Source organism: Amblyomma mixtum, chromosome 10, assembly GCF_055824585.1.
Source record: "Amblyomma mixtum isolate Tamu chromosome 10, ASM5582458v1, whole genome shotgun sequence".
NCBI lineage: Eukaryota > Metazoa > Arthropoda > Arachnida > Ixodida > Ixodidae > Amblyomma > Amblyomma mixtum.
The window spans coordinates 54,218,688-54,236,335 of record NC_143021.1 but is presented as its reverse complement, the minus strand read 5'-3'; positions in this window follow the sequence as shown (position 1 = coordinate 54,236,335).

Here is a 17,648-nt window from a genome sequence, read left to right as displayed (position 1 = left end):
TACTGTTGCTAACTGCTTTGTCATTGCTTTGTATTATAGCTTGTGTTATGAGTATTTCTAAATGACCTTATGCCTTAACACTACTTTGTATACTTTTTTTTGTATAGTTTTTTCGCGTTTCATACTTTTTTGCAATATTGTTTACTTGTATTCTCTTAACATCGAAATCTTGTGTAATGATGCTGCTAAATACGCGCGTTAGCTATTGTTTTAAATAACCCGTTGTGTATATATTCTGTAGGTATTTGTAAAGTGCTCACTGCCTTCTCTAATGCCCTCCAAGGGCCATGAAGGAACCTGAAATAAATAAATAAATAAATAAATAAATAAATAAATAAATAAATAAATAAATAGATGGTTGTGTAAAGAGTTAGGCGACGACCCACGCCATCGGAGAGTGCTTACCGGGCCTCATTCGCTTTCGGTCGAAGAGAAAATCCTATGCGCCCTCCGGTTCTTCGCGACCGGGAGCTTCCAGGGGAGCGTCAGCGCAGACCGCTTTACTGGACGCCACCAAAGCACTGTGAGCCGCTGTGTGAGGGACGTCTTCTACGCGCTTAACGACGCGGCTGTGCAGAAGCGGTGGCTCGCTTTCCCCACGACTGCGGCCGAGCGTGCGTATGTTAAGGAGCGTTTCCTTCTGCGCGGCGGCATCACAGACGTCGTGGGATGCGTCGACGGGACCTACATTGGCGTAAAGGCCCCTTCGAAGTCCTGAACTGACATGGTGAAGGCCAACTATTTCACGAGGAAGGCACATTGTGCATTGTACACAATGGTTGTAAGCATGCTCTGTTTTTGCTTTCATGCATGTCATGGTTAATGGAGTGTTCTCCCATTTATTAGTGATAGGGGTCCGTGTACTCTGCAGTGTCAGTAGATGTTAAGGAACCCCATATGGTCGAAGTTATTGGCAGCCCTTCACCGTGGCATGCCTCATCGCTTGAGTTACTTTGGGGCATTAAACCTCAAAAACCACTTCCGTTTATCAGTAACTGAGGAGTTTTATACACATTGTAGATAATTTTTTGTTTTACCTTATGTTTGCGCATGTAATAAGTGCATGGATTTTTTCAGCTATTTCATGCATGCATTTTAATGGGTTTTTAAACGGTAGCATTTCTGTCACTTGGCAGATTGCATTCTTATGGAATATTCATAGCCGCAATAAATGTTTCACTTTGGCTGAAGTGGAAAGGCTCCTGCCGGAAGCACTGGCGTCTGTAAGCCAGGAAAACTGACAAAACTGTTGTGTTCATGTGGAGCAAGTTGAGGCTGAGGCATGGCAACGGGATATGATTGTTGACGCTGAAATTGAGCCGGTTGTCTTCAGCATTTCTGACTCGTGCAACTCCTCCTCAGATGAGTCGAGCACTGATTCCAGTGATGAAGACTTCAGTGGCATCGAGGAACTTGTCTGATTTCGAACTGATGTGTAATACACATGCTACCGAGGAAAGAGAGAGGACTCATCGGCTTGCTGTAATCACCTTTGTGCGTGTGTGGGTGGAAATGTGAAATATGTGTGCAAGTGGGTGTGTGTGTTGATCAGTCTACCGAGGAAATTGTAACATTTCCATCAAAAATTGTAACATTTCCATCAAATCATTGTCATTTCTTGTCAAATAATTTTTTTTTTCAATTTTGGAGCTCAGCCGCCGCGGTGGCTCAGTGGTTATGGTGCTCGGCTGCTGCTGACCCGAAACACGCGGGTTCGATCCCGGCCGCGGCGGTTGAATTTCTTTGGAGGAGAAATTCTAGAGGCCCGTGTACTGTGCGATGTCAGTGCACGTTAAAGAACCCCAGGCGGTCGAAATTTCCGGAGCCCTGTACTACGGCGTCTCTCATAGCCTTAGTCGCTTTGGGACGTTAAACCCCATAAACTAAACTAATTTTGGAGCTCTTGACTGATTGTGTGTTGGGGTACATCCACTGCACGTGTTCTTTAATTTGTGTGCACTGTGATCCATGCCGCTGGCTGTTTCCAGAATAAACCATTTCTCGCAAACGCGGCGGGGTCAGCATTTTTTACTGTCCTGTCTCGTTTATTGTTTGCTCTTTCGAAATATTTTTTCCTAGCAGTGGACAACTTTTTCTGCATTCTTACTTAACGCTCCCATAGCTTGGAATCTTTTTATCTGGCTGCATCAAAAACCTGCCTGAGCAGCTTCTGCTCTTCTAGGAGAGCAGGGAAATCGAGCCAAACTGACTCTTGAGGCAGTACTATTTTCTGTCACTGTGAATCAACACTATGTTCAAAATGTAAAACTTAACACGGGAAAACAGGCCATATCGAGGTGGTGTGTGTAAAATAATTTGACCAATCAGTTTAAGTATACTGCTCTTTTGCCGCATATAATAGCCATGTTATAGAGCTCTCTTCAATGACAAAGGAAAACGCGCTTTGCTTAAGACCGAAAGATATCTTAACAAAAGCAAAAGAATTGCAAATATGCACAAGAATGTGACACATATACAGTGAGAAAATAGGCGATTAAGAAGTCTAGAACATGTTTTCTGCGCTCCTGCATGATAAACCAGCATTCTAAATTAACAGACATGTTGCTTCTGAACTTTGCGATCAGTAAAAAATAATGGTTCTCGCCAAGTACTTTGGGCTACTCTACAGCACAGTGCCAAAGTCGGTCCCAGACCCTTTCGCGAAGACTGGATCAGCCGCTAAACGGTTGCACAGAACAATTCATAACATGCCAGGTACCTTAAGAGAGGAGCACAAAAAAGTGGGCGCCTCGGCAACGGCGAAATCGAAAGTTACAGACGGCCACTTGTTAATCGGGCCACTGCGGAGCACTCACCACTGTGCTAATTAATTAAACCCGACGAATGAGTGTCATCTTTCGCACAAACCTCTCGCTTGCATCTGAAAAGTATAGTCACAATGCTGCAGAATCGGGAAGAAAACCGCCACTGCTGATCAAAAGCCGGTGCGAGCTCATTGACAACGAATTTCGGAAAGCTCACATTAACGCTGTATGCATCAAATGAACAGATAGATGCATGCAGTTCATTTCAAAACACGGCATAATATTCAAGCGATTCTAAACAAAACGAGTTTTCTCATTCAAGTCACGCGAAATTCAACTTGCGATGAAAAAAAAAATGTGCGAAAAAAAAGTTTCACCTTGCGGGACTTGAACCCGCGCGCTCCCATTGCCTGTCGACTCTCCGAAGCGACGCGTTGGACCACACGGCCACAGAACAGGGCGGAGTGATACACCTCTCTATTTTTTTGGCGGACTACTTCCGTAGCCTCCATAGCATTGCACATGTACCTCGTCTCGTCGCCATTGGCAGTCAGCTTGTGACGGGCGTTGGTAGCGTTCCCTCGCGGTACAAAGCAAAATTTAATAATGCATGAATCACTCTAAAGCGCTCTAGATCCAAAACTTGCACTCTACAAAATGCTTATAAAGGTGTACTAAGTGCATTATAAAATTCAACAAAACTCGTTTGTCTAATTGCACATGCAATGCACTTAGTGGAGCGACACACAAATGAAAAGTGCACTGGCGGTTGGCTCACATGACCCGTTCTTTGTAGACCGCCCAAGATGCCCATGAGGTGGCGCCGATGTGATGATAAAGTACGGAATATATCCAGATAACCCAATGAAGTTGGAGGCGTGACGAGGGTGGGATTTTGTCTTGCTACCGTTAGTTCACTCATCTGAGGGCGTCGCCAGAGCTCGGGAAGATTCCGAGTTTCAGCAAACTCGGGCCTTCCAGCATAGCGCCCCAAGATGTTGTAAGGGCTCCTCCAGAAATCTTCTCAAGGCAGTGAAGCGGCGATAATAGAGGCAAAAATCATCTATAGATTCGGGTTCGCATCAAAATCTGGAGAAGAGGGGAAATATACTTTAAGCTGCCGATTGGATAGAATTTTGTGCTGTATAAATATTTTAAATGTTATAATATGGTGATCTTAAAAGACCACCGTTTTTTGAGCGTAATAATGCACGTCGCTGAAACGTAACTCCTATGATGTGCGCTCTAGCTGGGAAGATGGACAACACGGGGCTGCTTAGGGACGCTTTTGCGGCTTATGCGAAAGGGAAGGGATCTAGCTCGCGTAGAGCGAGCACTACTGCCAGAAACTTTACCTAAAATATAGGGTTCAAACCATGGAGAAGTTGCAGTGAAAAGTAGCGATATAAAGGCGGACACAATATTCCCACGGCTGCCTTTTCATTGCATTGCGTGGCGATGGTTGCTGTCACAATGTTTACAGGAAGGGCCCCTAAATGATCTTAATACTCAATTTCTAATACGAGGTGATAAAAGTTTTCATTATCAGAGAGAACCCCGTCGAAGACAATATCACTAGAGGACCCACTGCTTAGTGCTGGAAGGGCGTTATAAATCTGCACATTCAAAGGCTACAACGGGCTTTGCAGAAACATAAGTTATGGGGTATGAAAATGAGGCCAGAGGGCCCGGAAAAAGAAAGACGGCTGGCAGCAGAAATTGCTTTTGTGAACGGTGCAATCGCGATTCATAGACCCTGGGGTAAGTCTGAACACTAAGAAACCAAAGTCCAGGCAAGAGAAGGGGAATGCTGTCTTGAAGGTACATGTTCGCCACAAGTTTGGGGAGGCCCACGCACATGCGAGGCACTGCCCGCTACAAAAGGGCTTGGGAAGATGTTTGTAACAAACCGAGCCAACACAGACCCGAATTCTAAGAAGGGTCTGGCACTCATTATGCAAATCATTAATAGCGCGACTCTTCGCATTCGGCGCCGGTGAGTGCACAAACTACGCGACATGCCCACGGCACGAGCTCATCGCATTTCATCGCGACATGGTAAGTGTGAGGCCACCACATGAACTTGCACCAGTAAAGTTCTTAACAAGCACTTCTCGATATTGATTATCTGCTGGCTTAGTTTATCCGAAGCAATCATACTTTCCGTCCACATAACTGCAGCGTAAAAAAAGGACGAACACAAAGGAAGAAAACACCTACGACACGAACAAACGCTGCACTTACAACTGATTTTATTTCGAGAGCAGCGGGAAATATAAAGATTCCGCCGCGAATGCGCGCGCAGGAAAGTACACATGCCACGAATAACAAAAAACATTAGCACCCGTCAGATACATCTTATCATGTGGGAGAGAAAAGGTCACATTCCGCTTTGTACAAATGAATAGAGGTATCGCCTACGCAAAAATCGCCCTTTTTCTTTATATGGTAAGCTTCCAGCAGGTCACGTGCAGTTTGATCCTTGCTTTTGCCTAGAATCCTTGCACCGTCAAAATGAGGCGAACAATCCTTGCAAGACCCGCAATGTTTTACCAAGTTAACATCTTCATCATTCTCAAAATTTCTTTAATGCTCCCTCAATCGATCATTGACAATTCTGCCAGACTGGCCGACATAGGCTTTTTCGCATGAAAGTGGAATTTCATATACCACTCCTGACTGGCACTGTACATGGGGCTCGGTATGCTTTTTCTCGCATCCAGCTTTCGTAGCCTCCTTGCCGGAGATACGAGAGCACAGTTGGCCAAGCTTTTTCGGAGCCGAAAAAACGAGTGGCACCCAAACCTGTTCGCTACATTTTTCATGTTATGCGAGACTGTGTGCAGGTAGGGGGCAACTTCCGGACGCACAATGCGCTCAACTTTTCTGGTCTTCGTGGACATCGCGCTCTTCTTTACCTTTTTTCAGGAGAGTTTCGGCAACAGCCCTCCAATAGCCCGAGTCCAATATTCTTGCGAATTGGCCGTCAAAGCTGGTCTGCATTTCATGTTCGCACCATTTAACTAGTGCAGATTCTAGGCATAAGTTCGCAATGCTTATTTTTATTAATTTTGAATGTGCAGAATCCTATGGTAATAAGGGAGTAATTACTCATTGGCATCCACCCAAGCCCAGCCGTACGGCTACGGAGGAAAGCTATACAGCTTTCTCAGAAACTTCGCTGTTAAAGAAAAATTCGTCCTGTTCCAGAGTTCGAACCCGGGACCACCGCTTCACCGGAGTAGTCGCTCTACCAATTGAGCTAACCGGGACGGCAAGCTCATGGTAGGGCGAGAGCGAATTGATCAGTAACTACTCCACTTTGGGAGATTCCCCTAAACTGAGCTAACGGGACGGTTAGCTCAGTTGGTGAAGCGACTGCTCCGGTGATGCAGTGGTCCCGGGTTCGAACCCCGGACCAGGACGAATTTTTCTTTAACTACGGAGTTTCCGAGAAAGCTGTATAGCTTTCCTTTCTAGCCGTATGGCTGCGCTTGGGTGGATGCCAATGAATAATTACTCCCTTATTACAAAATAATTTGTACAGAGCAACAAGGATTCCTTAGAAACTTTTCTACGTCATCTGCAGTTCTTTCTCTAAACCAAAATATTAACACGGCCTTGCACAATAATAAGATCGCTGTAGTAGTATTTTCAGATCTACGGAAAGATTTGAAACGGTGGACCATGAAATTCTGCTGGACAAATTTGAAGTGTATGGTTTCCGGAGCAACACCTTTTATTTATTTCTTAGTTTTCTTACTGGTCGTCAGCAAACTGTCTAAATGAATAACATTACATCTTCCCTATAAGGGATACGGAACAGGGATTCCGACGGGGTCAGTGCTTGGACCACTGCTCTTTACTCTTTGTGTTTATAACTTGCCTCAGGTGCTTACCAATTCTTAAATGCTCATGTATGCTGACGACACTGCAATCATAATCACTGCTGACAACGAGGTCGAACTTCAAGATAAATTGAGCAGGGAATTAGAATTTCAGGTTGGTTTTTGGGAAACAAATTATCTATTAATACCGACAAAACTAAATACATACTGTTTCATTCACTAAAGAAATTCATAAACAGCTCTGTAACTAAACAGGGTATTAATAATAATGCACTCACGCAAAGGAGCCCTTTTAAATACTTAGGTGTAGTATTTGGCAACAGTCTACACCGGAAAAATGATACTAATTTAGTGTGTTCAAAGCTAGCTTGCGGTTGAGATATTCTTCTAGAAGCTCGTGATTGCTTTGGCACCAGCACGTTGCGAGTCCTGTACTTCGAATCTATTGATAGTCACCTGTCGTACAGCATTGAATCCTGGGGCCGGACCTGCACTTCTTATCTTGACTTCGCGAAATATAGTTAGCATAGTAAACCACTCTTTGGTTAACTGAAGTTGTTGCCATTTTATCATTTCCGTGAAACGATCCATTTCCCGTGTCCTTAATTTATAGCTTTGTACGACTGACAAGAAACTTCACGTCTGGCAATTTCAATATTCCCTCTACTAAAAATATGTATGATGAGCGGCTCAATCAGTGCTTTGGCGCCAAATTTTGGAAGAAAATACCAGTTGACTTAATGCTGGAAGAGAACTTTATTAAGAAGTCGAAAACTTATTGTCTTAAGCAGAATGCGATAATTTCTGTTATGCCAACGCATTGAGTATTGTTCAATTTAAAACATCGTACTGATGTTTTGCACTTTTCCTGCATCGCCAGTACATTGTTTCATGTACAAGAGCTCATGTCTAGCACCGTGCCCCTCGGGAAATAAGTGCCGATACCTGGTTTCGTATTTGTTATTTTTGTTATTTATCTTAATCAAAATCATAATGTTAAGTTTGTAAACCCAAAAAATTCCAGTTGTGAAGACTGCCTAATCCTATGCACTTTTAACATTGGACCCCAAACTTGCCTATTGCTATGGGTCCAAGCACTGTTTTGTAAATTTTTTTTTGTTCATGAAAATATTAAAACATTGATTGAATGATTGATTGATTGATTCATTGATTGATGGTAGCGCAGAAACGACAACTTTAACACATGTGCACTGGAAAAGCGTCATGAAATAACCGTCCACTGGCTAGCAGGACGCATCACCGGAAGCGACGCAGCTGACGCTGCAGCTCGACCGTGCCACGGCAGAACAAACATTGTCCGGATACCGCTGACAAGAGCCGCTGCAGAAAGATATGCGCGAGCGCTTGTCTTGTTAGTGGCTATTCATTAGCAATAAAAAAAGAAATAAGAATAAGAATGGAAGCAACAGATTTTGCTACTGTGGCCTCGGCCATCTAAACCTGAAGCCCCTAAGCTGCGGCTAGCAGGAGTAAAAGGACAGGGAGAGCAGACAAAAGGGGGGAGGATAGAAGAAAGGATAGGTGTAGGGCGGCAATATACACTACTACAAATCCTGGATTTACACAGAAATAAATTTGGGCTGCTGCGCCACGCAAGGTTGTCGAGAGTACACGATGCGCGGGCGCACAAATTGCGTGCTGGAGGGGAAGCGGCAGATCGCGGCCCACCCGATGACTCACCGAAATGAGATTTTAGCGTAACGGTTTGCCCCTGCAAACTCGGCCTGCCGTTGCACCACCTCGACCCCTTACTTCACCTCAGTCCTCCGTCTGGGCTCTCCCGCTGCGATGCTACGCTCTTGAGTCGTCTGTTGCTGGGAGTGGCGTTTCCAAATCCCCAGTCACGCTTAATCGCAAAGGCACTCTCCTGGGTGTAAGAACTGCGGGTGCGAGGGGACAGTTGAGCACCTACACTGTGAGTGCCCCCGGTTTGAATGTGAGCGTGTCGTCCTGGTTGTAACGCTCCGCCGCTTAGATCCTCGGCCCTTAACAGAAACCAAGATTTTGGGTCCTTTGACGAAGCCATCAAAGCAGAGGACAGCTCAAGAAGGGCTCAGGATTTAGTTCAAGGTTGTACAATATCAGTGTGTGCCCTGTGTACTCTGTTGGTGAAACTGACCCGCGGAAAAGTAATCTTCCTTTCCTCTGTCCCCTTTCTATATCTCACTTTAAGGGTACAATGACACATGATGGAGTGCTTAAAGGGTACTCTTATAAAGGTTTGAAGATTACCGGTATATGTTCAATGGATGGAACGAACGCTCCTGATCATTCGCGCTAAGTGTATCTTTCGAACAGAGCCGGCGGCTAAGCATTAGTTCTTAAAAACGGGAGTGTGAAATTCGGGTGCGATTGATCACCCAATAGTGATGGCTGTTGGAACCATTTGCAAGTGGGCAGGGCGGCAATGCCGAGTTCAGGGCTACAAACCCATTTGCCTTCTTCGTCCAGATTTTCTCGGATTGTTGCCTCCGCTGGCGGGGCAGCCAACGACGTACTACGATGCATCGCTATCGGACACTGCGGCTGCTTGAATCCATCTTGTCATTACGTCAAGTCATCTGACCTTATTCCACGATTTCTACCACAGCCTTCCGAGCGGCGCCACCGCTTCGTCGACGGAAGTTTCAGAAGCATCGGCAACAGCAACGATGGACTGCACAAAAGAGGCGTGCCAAGAAGCATCCGGCAGAGAGCGGGGCGGCGGCAATGCTGAGATGAGGGCCACAAACTCTTTTGTCTTCATCCAGGTGAGAAAACGCTACAGAAAATGCCGTCGTAGGAGCAATGTTTGCCTTGTTTTGCTGCGGTGCGCACGCGACCCGTGCTTGATTTGATGCGCGGTTAAGTGTTTCACTGCCATTCTTGTTTCCGCGCGTGTTGACATCGAGGCGAACCCCTGACTAGATCCTTCTGTTCCGGAGCAATTAAAGTTGATTGGGGCACACTTGCCGGAAATAAAGTAACAGAAATATTTAACCAACCAGAAGCTTAACGCTGTTAGAAGGAAGCTGAAAAAAAAAAATAGCAAGCCTTGAAAAACAATTCAGAGAATGTGTAAAAAAAGTAACTGAATTGCACCAACGGCTGTCAGTATGACAAAAAAAATTGATTTCGAAAACTGAAGCCGATGATGCAGCTTAATTGTCGCTGGCGTAAAGGAGCGGAAAGAAGAGTCTGCCGAACTACTGAAATAATAGTACCAAAGATACTCTTGAAAATAAACTAAACGAGACGGTAATAGGGATTGAAAAAATACATGGTGTCGCTGGTCAAAAGGCAACATATTTTTAGCGGGCTTACTGTTTTTCGAATTCAAGTCAAGCCGGAATACAACAATACTTCGCACGTACCAACTTAGAAGAAGCAGATGTGACATGCCCCTTAGCGTTAATTTTGTCCAAATTATTCACGAGAGGCGTTTTTTCCCAGGTATTTGTGATTCGCTGAAAACGCTATATTTAGGTCCTCCACAAAAGGCAATTACTACACCTATCTCGTGATAAAATTCTCTCTGAAGTGCTACTAACCAGCGTGCTTGCCAGAATGGATTGATGGATCGAAGAGAGGAGCGTCTCTTTTGAAAAACGGCAGGGACAGTAGGCACCATAACTTTCGTTTTTTATATATATACATTTTTTAACTGTGTGAACGGCGCAATAAATGGGTCTATAAATTCGCCATTTCCTCTAAATACAGTTCTCAATCAAGCACTTATAACCTTATGCCAACTCTCCGCTTTTGAGCCACCGATCTTCGAATCGTTTTTTTGCCAACTTGTAGCGCCGACTCATTCACTTGAGCATTGTTATCTCTAAATGCAGGGCCTTAGGGAAAGCGACTGTGTGTTCATCGAAATCCGGATAGATAGCGCAACATTCTAGTATAAGATGCGCAGTGTTTCTAAAGATTTACCACGCACTGCATATATGTCATCTTCTTGGTTAAATTTCTTGTTTCAGCTTCGCGTTCTAAGGCATCCTGATTCAGCTTCAAAGATTAGGGCGCAGCCCTTCGACTTGCTATAGAATGATTCCTTCCTGACCTGCGTTTTCCTATATTTCTATAGTCTGGCTCTTTTCCATTGCATTAATCCAGTTTTTACGTTGTGTTGTTTTTACCTGTCGCTTGAAGCTGTTATTTTTTCCGGCCTTGTTTCCTCTATACTTACTGGTTAGTCTCCTAGTCGTTCTACGTCACTCTGAACCAACGCTCTATCTGTGCGGGTATTTATACCGATGAGGGTAGCGGGGGCACCATCTATTTGCGCCGACGCAAACAGCCTAAGCCTTCCCTCCACCCATTGAGAACCACCTGGAAGTCACGTGTGCCAGCTCATCCTCCTTGGCCACCAAAAGTGATGTGGTGCAGTAAGATGTTTGCAGCTTCTTTTTTTTCACATTCGTGTAGCTGATTGCACCCTAAATGCGCCGCCTTGGCATGGTGCTCTATAAACGAAAAATTCCCATGGTTAATGTTCGCGCATTCGTAGGATTGTGAAATTCAAGACCAAGCAACAGATGTGCAGCATGTGAATGCAGCTCCTGTTGATGCGGAAGCTGAGCCCTAAGACCCATCTCCATGGACACATCCGATGCACACGAGCGCAGCGCCTACGCGCCCAGCGCCGCGCCGGGACAGGCGTCGGAAAACGTACGCAACTCGATGGCCTGTAGCCTCCTGTCGCTGGTACTCGCGCTCAGCTTAGCACAGCGAAGAAAACGGCGCGAAGGGCTGTACCGGATGCTGAGAGAACTGCGTTCTCTGATTGGTTACACCGACCGCAAACCAGCGAGCAACTTCCGGCGCCGGCGTGAGCGCGGCGCGAGCGAGGCACAAATATCTGACATGGACAAATATTTGCCAAGAGCCAGCGCCAGCTCGCGTCTGCGCCGCGCGCATATGCAGACCGGTGCCGGCGTACGCTAGTACGCGTAGGCGTTGCGCTCGTTCGCCTCAGGTGGGCCCATGGAGAGATGCGCCTTTGCTCTAATAATGTGTCGGCAAGTGAGCAATACCCGTAATGCGATCTGCAGCGGTCGTGCGGAGAGTACTCTCTAATATGTCCTTATATGGGGGGAGGGGGGGGGGGGGGGGGGCTTTGTAGACACTTTCTCAACGATGGATCTTTTAACACCACAGGTTTGTAGGATATTTTATTTTACTTCCTGGATGTGAAATACTTTTCTTTTATGTAGAAAACCAGCGAAAAGGACGCATTCACAAGGGGGAGAAGTACACAGGACAACGCTGGTACTTCTTGTCCTGTGTACTTCTCCTCCTTGTGAATGCGTCCTTTTCGCTGGTTTTCTACATACCATGCACCAACTGGCCCAACAAGCTACGCTTCTTCAGTACCTTACTTTTATTTCGTTCGATTTCAGCGAGAGCATTATAAACATCTTCGATACGTGTGGGGCACGCATATGATACGAAAGCACGACAATTGCGTGCCTCACATACCTGTTTCAACGATCAGCCGATTTCTACTACCACCCAAAGAGCGCGTCCAGACAGAAAAACAACAGGATGTCATTTACAAAGTTCCATGCTCCAAGTGCCCGGCGTCATCCATCTGCGAGGCAACAAAACCTTAATTAGAGAATCAGGCAACAAAGGTGTGACGTCCGCTCAACGAATTCTGAAGAGAACCCACTTGCGACCGCGCCGAGCAGAGCACACTATCGGGCTCACAAAGGCGACGGTGAATAAGACTCGAGGAACGCACCCATCCGCGTTTGTTAATGATTTTCGCCATGTGGTATGAAAGGGGAAGCAAAGGCCACTACCTGCTGCTGCTGGCTTGCATTTCAGCCACCAGTGAAGAAGGAACCGAGTTGGTCACGAAACGTTTAGCTCAAAGTAAATTATTCATTGGAGCCGCTTTTTGCCAACGTTTGTTTTATGTTTGCTTTTTTTCAACCACCGCGGTGGCCTAGTGGATTTGAGCCTCCGCCATGCAAGCGGCTGCACCATGCAGGGCGTGGGCTGTAACGCTGCAGCCGCCCCGAAAATGGGGAGCCTTTGAGAAGACACTTTCTTGTCCTCCTTTAGCCGCGTGCGAGTGAGATCAAAGCTTGACGCTTTATTTGGTTAGGCAAGTTCGGGCTCCCTACCGGTCTTCTGCGGAGAAGGCCCGCAGTCGCGTTTGCACATAACACGTGTCAGGGAAGGGAAGGGCTTTTCGCAGATGTAAACCGGTGCAACACGGTGGGGGGCTAAGTGCGAAGGCCTGATATATTACAGCCCACTTCACCCGGAGATTGAAGGTCAGGGCAAGGGCTAACAGCCAGGAGACGTATACGCCAACGTTAATACCGAAGTTGGAAGCAACTGGAAACCGGACCGTGGCTTGCGCGGAGTGCAGAGGACGGATTCAGACACTCTGGTGAGCTCACATTGTCTCGAGCGTTGTCGTTCTCTGCAAAGCAAACGGACCCCAAGGGCATGGAGGTGAAGAGGGCAGCTAAGTCCAAGAATTGAGTTCTGGCACACATGCTGCACAGCGTTTAAGGTGTATTGTGTGAGAAACGAAAGGAACCGAATGAACGCTAGTAATCTAGTGGTTTATGTTTTAGGCTTTCAGTGTATTGCTAAGGAGAGATGCACTCATTGTTTTGCTTCCTTTTCATGGATCACTACAGTTGACATAGATTACATTGTTTTTAGGGTGAAATTTCACTTAACGTAGCCTCATTTGGGGTCTCACAGCTCAATGGTAGCACAGGTAAAGTTATCAAACGAGGAGAACCACTCACGAATGTAGCGCAGTATACGTAGATCGGTTATTTGGGATTGTTAGTTGGTTTGTTTTATCTGCAGGTGTTATTAGCCTTGCAGCGGTCTGTCGGCAAATGCTTCGCTTCAGTCACGCCGCTTATGTCGTGAGCCCTCAGCGTACGCGATGCGATAGGCGTAGTCCAAAAGAACATTAATTTATTAGTTCACTTTTGTTCATTAACCAGCTAGCTTTTGGGAAAAAGTAACCAATAAGGGTGGGGTCTCCAGGATCCCCCCAAGCACCATCAAGCTTCAGACCAAATGTGTCACAGGCGGCGTCTTTTGTGCACCGCTTGCCTGCGATGTGAGGTACACTGGAATAACCCGCCGTTGCATCGGGAAATTTTTATTTAAGCCTGCGAAGAATTACAGTTGTGTTAAATATACAGGTAAATTGGCCACGCATTGGAAACGCTGCGATGAATATATCCTTTTTTTTTTGAGAAAAAGGCAATGATCTGATATTCCACCCACAGAAAAAATTGAAAGTGTAGAAGCATTTTAAATCATATCCGCCGGGCTGAGAACTGCATTAGCAACGTGTCGTTGCCGTTGTCAGAGAAGGAAATGAAACTTAAGAGCCTGCACCTAAGAATGCGTATCCCAGTGTGGATGTGCTTGCGACTATTGTGGCATCAATCTGTTTTGATAATATGGTTGTAACAGGTGGCGCTTGCGGCTGTTTGTATGGTTGATTGCAAGATTCGTGGTTCAAAAGAAGACAGGTGACATAAAGTAAGAAGTGTATGAAACCGTATTGAAAGAAAGTGGCAAATTTAAATGAAAATTTACTGCACAGTGAAAGAAAAATAAAAAAGCCGAGCTTTTCGGAACTGTCGCTGCTATCTTCCATCCATCCATCCATGCATCCATCCATGCCTCCATTCATGCATCAATCCATCTGTTCTTCCGTCCGTCCGTCCGTCCGTCCATCCAGTAAAAACCTGCATCACCCATTAAAATCAGCTAAGTTCCCCCTCTTTTTGGTTCATCATACCTCTGTTTGTCAGTAAAAAGTGTAGCGCCCAGCTACCATCATGAACAACCAACTAGGCCGAATTCTAGCAGTTTTGCCCAAATCGAAAAAAAGGTGTGAAAGTGCAAAGATGCAAGCCACAGACCTAGACCAAGAGAAGTTCTGTCTCAACGCTGCTTCTCATTTCTTTCCTGTTCTGCGTGCCATGAAACTTGCACTCAACAACGTTTGTGCGCTAGGAGAATTGCATGAAAGGTGGTGACATTGTTATGCTCTGCAATATATGCACAAGCAGTGTCCACTTATTTGCCTACACCAGTATGCCTGTCAATCCCGGATAACTGGGCTTGTTTGAGAAGATTGTGACACGTCTGAAGATGCAGCAAGCGCAACAGCAGTTCAATTTGCAAAAACTTCTGTAGTGACAGGATGGCACGTGCAGCGCAGTGTCGGTATACGAAAAAAAAATCTGCGGGATTGCGACGCTCGTTCTACGTTTAAGTTTCTAACAACAGAAGAAAAGAAACTTGAGGATATCATTGAAACCAAGATTGCGTTATATCTTGATGGTGCATACTCCTAATATCTCAAAAACTTTGGACCACGAAGCTTGAAGCAATCAATTGAACATGACCCCAGGGAAGAGCGACTGGTGCAAGCATATTTTGAGAAAATGCGCCGTAAAGTGCATGCCTTAATTCTAGAACAGAGCCGTGTTACAGTCAAAGTCTCCTGTTTCTTGTTTGTTGTCACGTTTGCAGAAATAAAGTTCCAATATTAGGTACATATTATCGGCAAGAGACGCTTCTAGAAAGCTTGGTCAAATGTTTATTGGAGTCCCCGAGGGTCGTATAAATTTGTAATAAGCGCACCCTTACGGCTGCCGAAGAAAGCTATACAGCTTTCCTAGAAACTTCGTAGTTAAAGGAAAATTCTTCCTGGTCTGGGGCTCGAACCCGAGACCACTGCTTTACTTGCCAACTTAGCTAACTGGAATGGCAAGATTATGGTAAGACCAGAGGGATTTCCCCAATAACTCGTAGTAAGAACAGTGTTAGTCAAGTTAGTGATCAATTCATCATCATCATCCTCATCAGCCTGACTACGCCCACTGCAGGGCAAAGGCCTCTCCCATGTCTCTCCAATGAACCCTGTTCTTCGCCAGCCGCGGCCGCCATATTACCGCAAATTTCTTAATCTCATCCGCCCACCTAATTTTCTGCCGCCCCCTGCTACGTTTGCCTTCTCTTGGAATCCACTCCGTTACCCTTAAGGACCAGCGGTTATCCTGCCTTCGCATTACATGCCCTGCCCAAGCCCACTTCTTCCTTTTGATTTCAACTAGGATATCATTAACGGGCGTTTGTTCATTCACCCACTCCGCCCGCTTCCGATCTCTTAACGTTACACCTATCATTTTTCTTTCCATATCTCGCTGCGTTGTCCTCAACTTAAGCTGAACCCTCTTTGTTAGCTTCCACGTTTCTACCCCTTAGGAGAGTACCGGTAAGATAGACCTGTTGTATACTTTCTCTTGAGGGATATTGGTAAACTGCCATTCATGATCTGAGATAACCTGCCATATGCGCTCCACCCCATTCTTATTCTTCTAGTTAATTCCCTCTCATGAGCTGGATCAGCTGTCACTACCTGCCCTAAATATACGTATTCTCTTACTACTTCCAGCACCTGGCTACCAACTGCGAACTGCAGAACCCTAGCTAGGCTGTTGAAGATTACTTTGGTTTTCTGCATGCTAATTTTTAGCCCCACCGTTCTGCTCTGCCTGTCTAATTCATTGATCATGCTTTGCAGTTCATGTCCTGAGTTACTTAGCAAGGCAATGTCATCAGCGAATCGCAAATTACTTAGCTATTCTGCATTAACTCTTATCCCCAACTGTCCCCATTACTGTTCCCATTGTTATTACTAGTGATCGATTATTGTTCAATTATTGATCAATTATTGGCCATTTATTGATCAAGTATTGGTCAATTATAGATCGAGTTATTGATCAATTCACTGTCGCCCTACCATAAGCTTGCCGTACCGGTTAGCTCACTCGGTAGAGCAACTACTGCAGTGTGGCGGTGGTCCTGGGTTCGAACCCCGTTCTAGGACGATTTCTTTAAGTATAAAGTTTCTGAGAAAGCGGTATAGCTTTCCTTTGTAGCCATATGGCTGCGCTCTGTTAGATGTTTGTAATTATTCCCCTATTACTAGACTCCTTCCGGTCTCTCTGCATGCCTGTGCACCGGAGAAAACGACTAGGACCTCATAAAAGGGCCTTCAACGGTTCCTATAGCTTAATCCAAGGAAATGTGCAGGTCTGCTGACTTCCGGTAGAGCAACCGCTTAAGGCAAGGAGTGCTTCGACATTTCGCACTTAGTCCTAGAGCGTAAGCAGTGTCACACCGTAGACGCCATTATAGCCCCCACGCTCTACTCGCGGCTTGCAGTGGCTGCTTGCGTCTTGAAGCGCAGATGCCTCAACGTCCCTGTTTGTTGAGCACGATCAGAAAACTTTTAACTTACACAAGAGGGTAAAATAGAGGGCGGGGAAAAATCTGTTTCGATGCAGCTTGGGAACGCTCCATCCATACGAGGGGTGAGGGTAACAGCTTGAATATTTTGAGTTGCGAGACAAAGAGGTTACAGTAGAAGACAACAGGAAAAAGAGTCGAATACTTTTGCTCCCTTAGGATCAGACTGGAACAAATTACAATTTACAAGAACTCATTCTCATACCATACATTTGTTAACGTTAATGCAAAATAAATTTCGTTTCGATTCACCCGTTCATATCCGTCTCCTTTTCCTTCTCGACTCTATACATGTATCAACGCGCCTCATAAAAATACTCAGAGATTACATAGTTTAGGATAACAAATTTCGAGTACGACACCGAATGATCCCTAAAATGCGGCTATTGATACGTTTTACAACATTGACGCGGTCCGAGTGAAAGCGGTTGAGTATGGCTGATAATCTGTGCGCGATTCAATATTAACTGTAGTATGTCCGTAGAAAAGGAATATGCCGTGGTAACTGATGACGATGAGAGTAAACTCGGCGTGCGCTCTCTAAGCTTGCGTAATTTAAGAATGTCTCAGCAACGCTTAACGAGTAGCGACGGCTTGAGTATGTTGTGTCACCGCGCAAGCTGCATGCGGGCTCTTCCCGGGGTTAAACTGGGTCGGAATACGGTCCCTAGCGGGTAAGTGACAAAATACCCCAGTAAGCAAAAAAAAAAAAAGA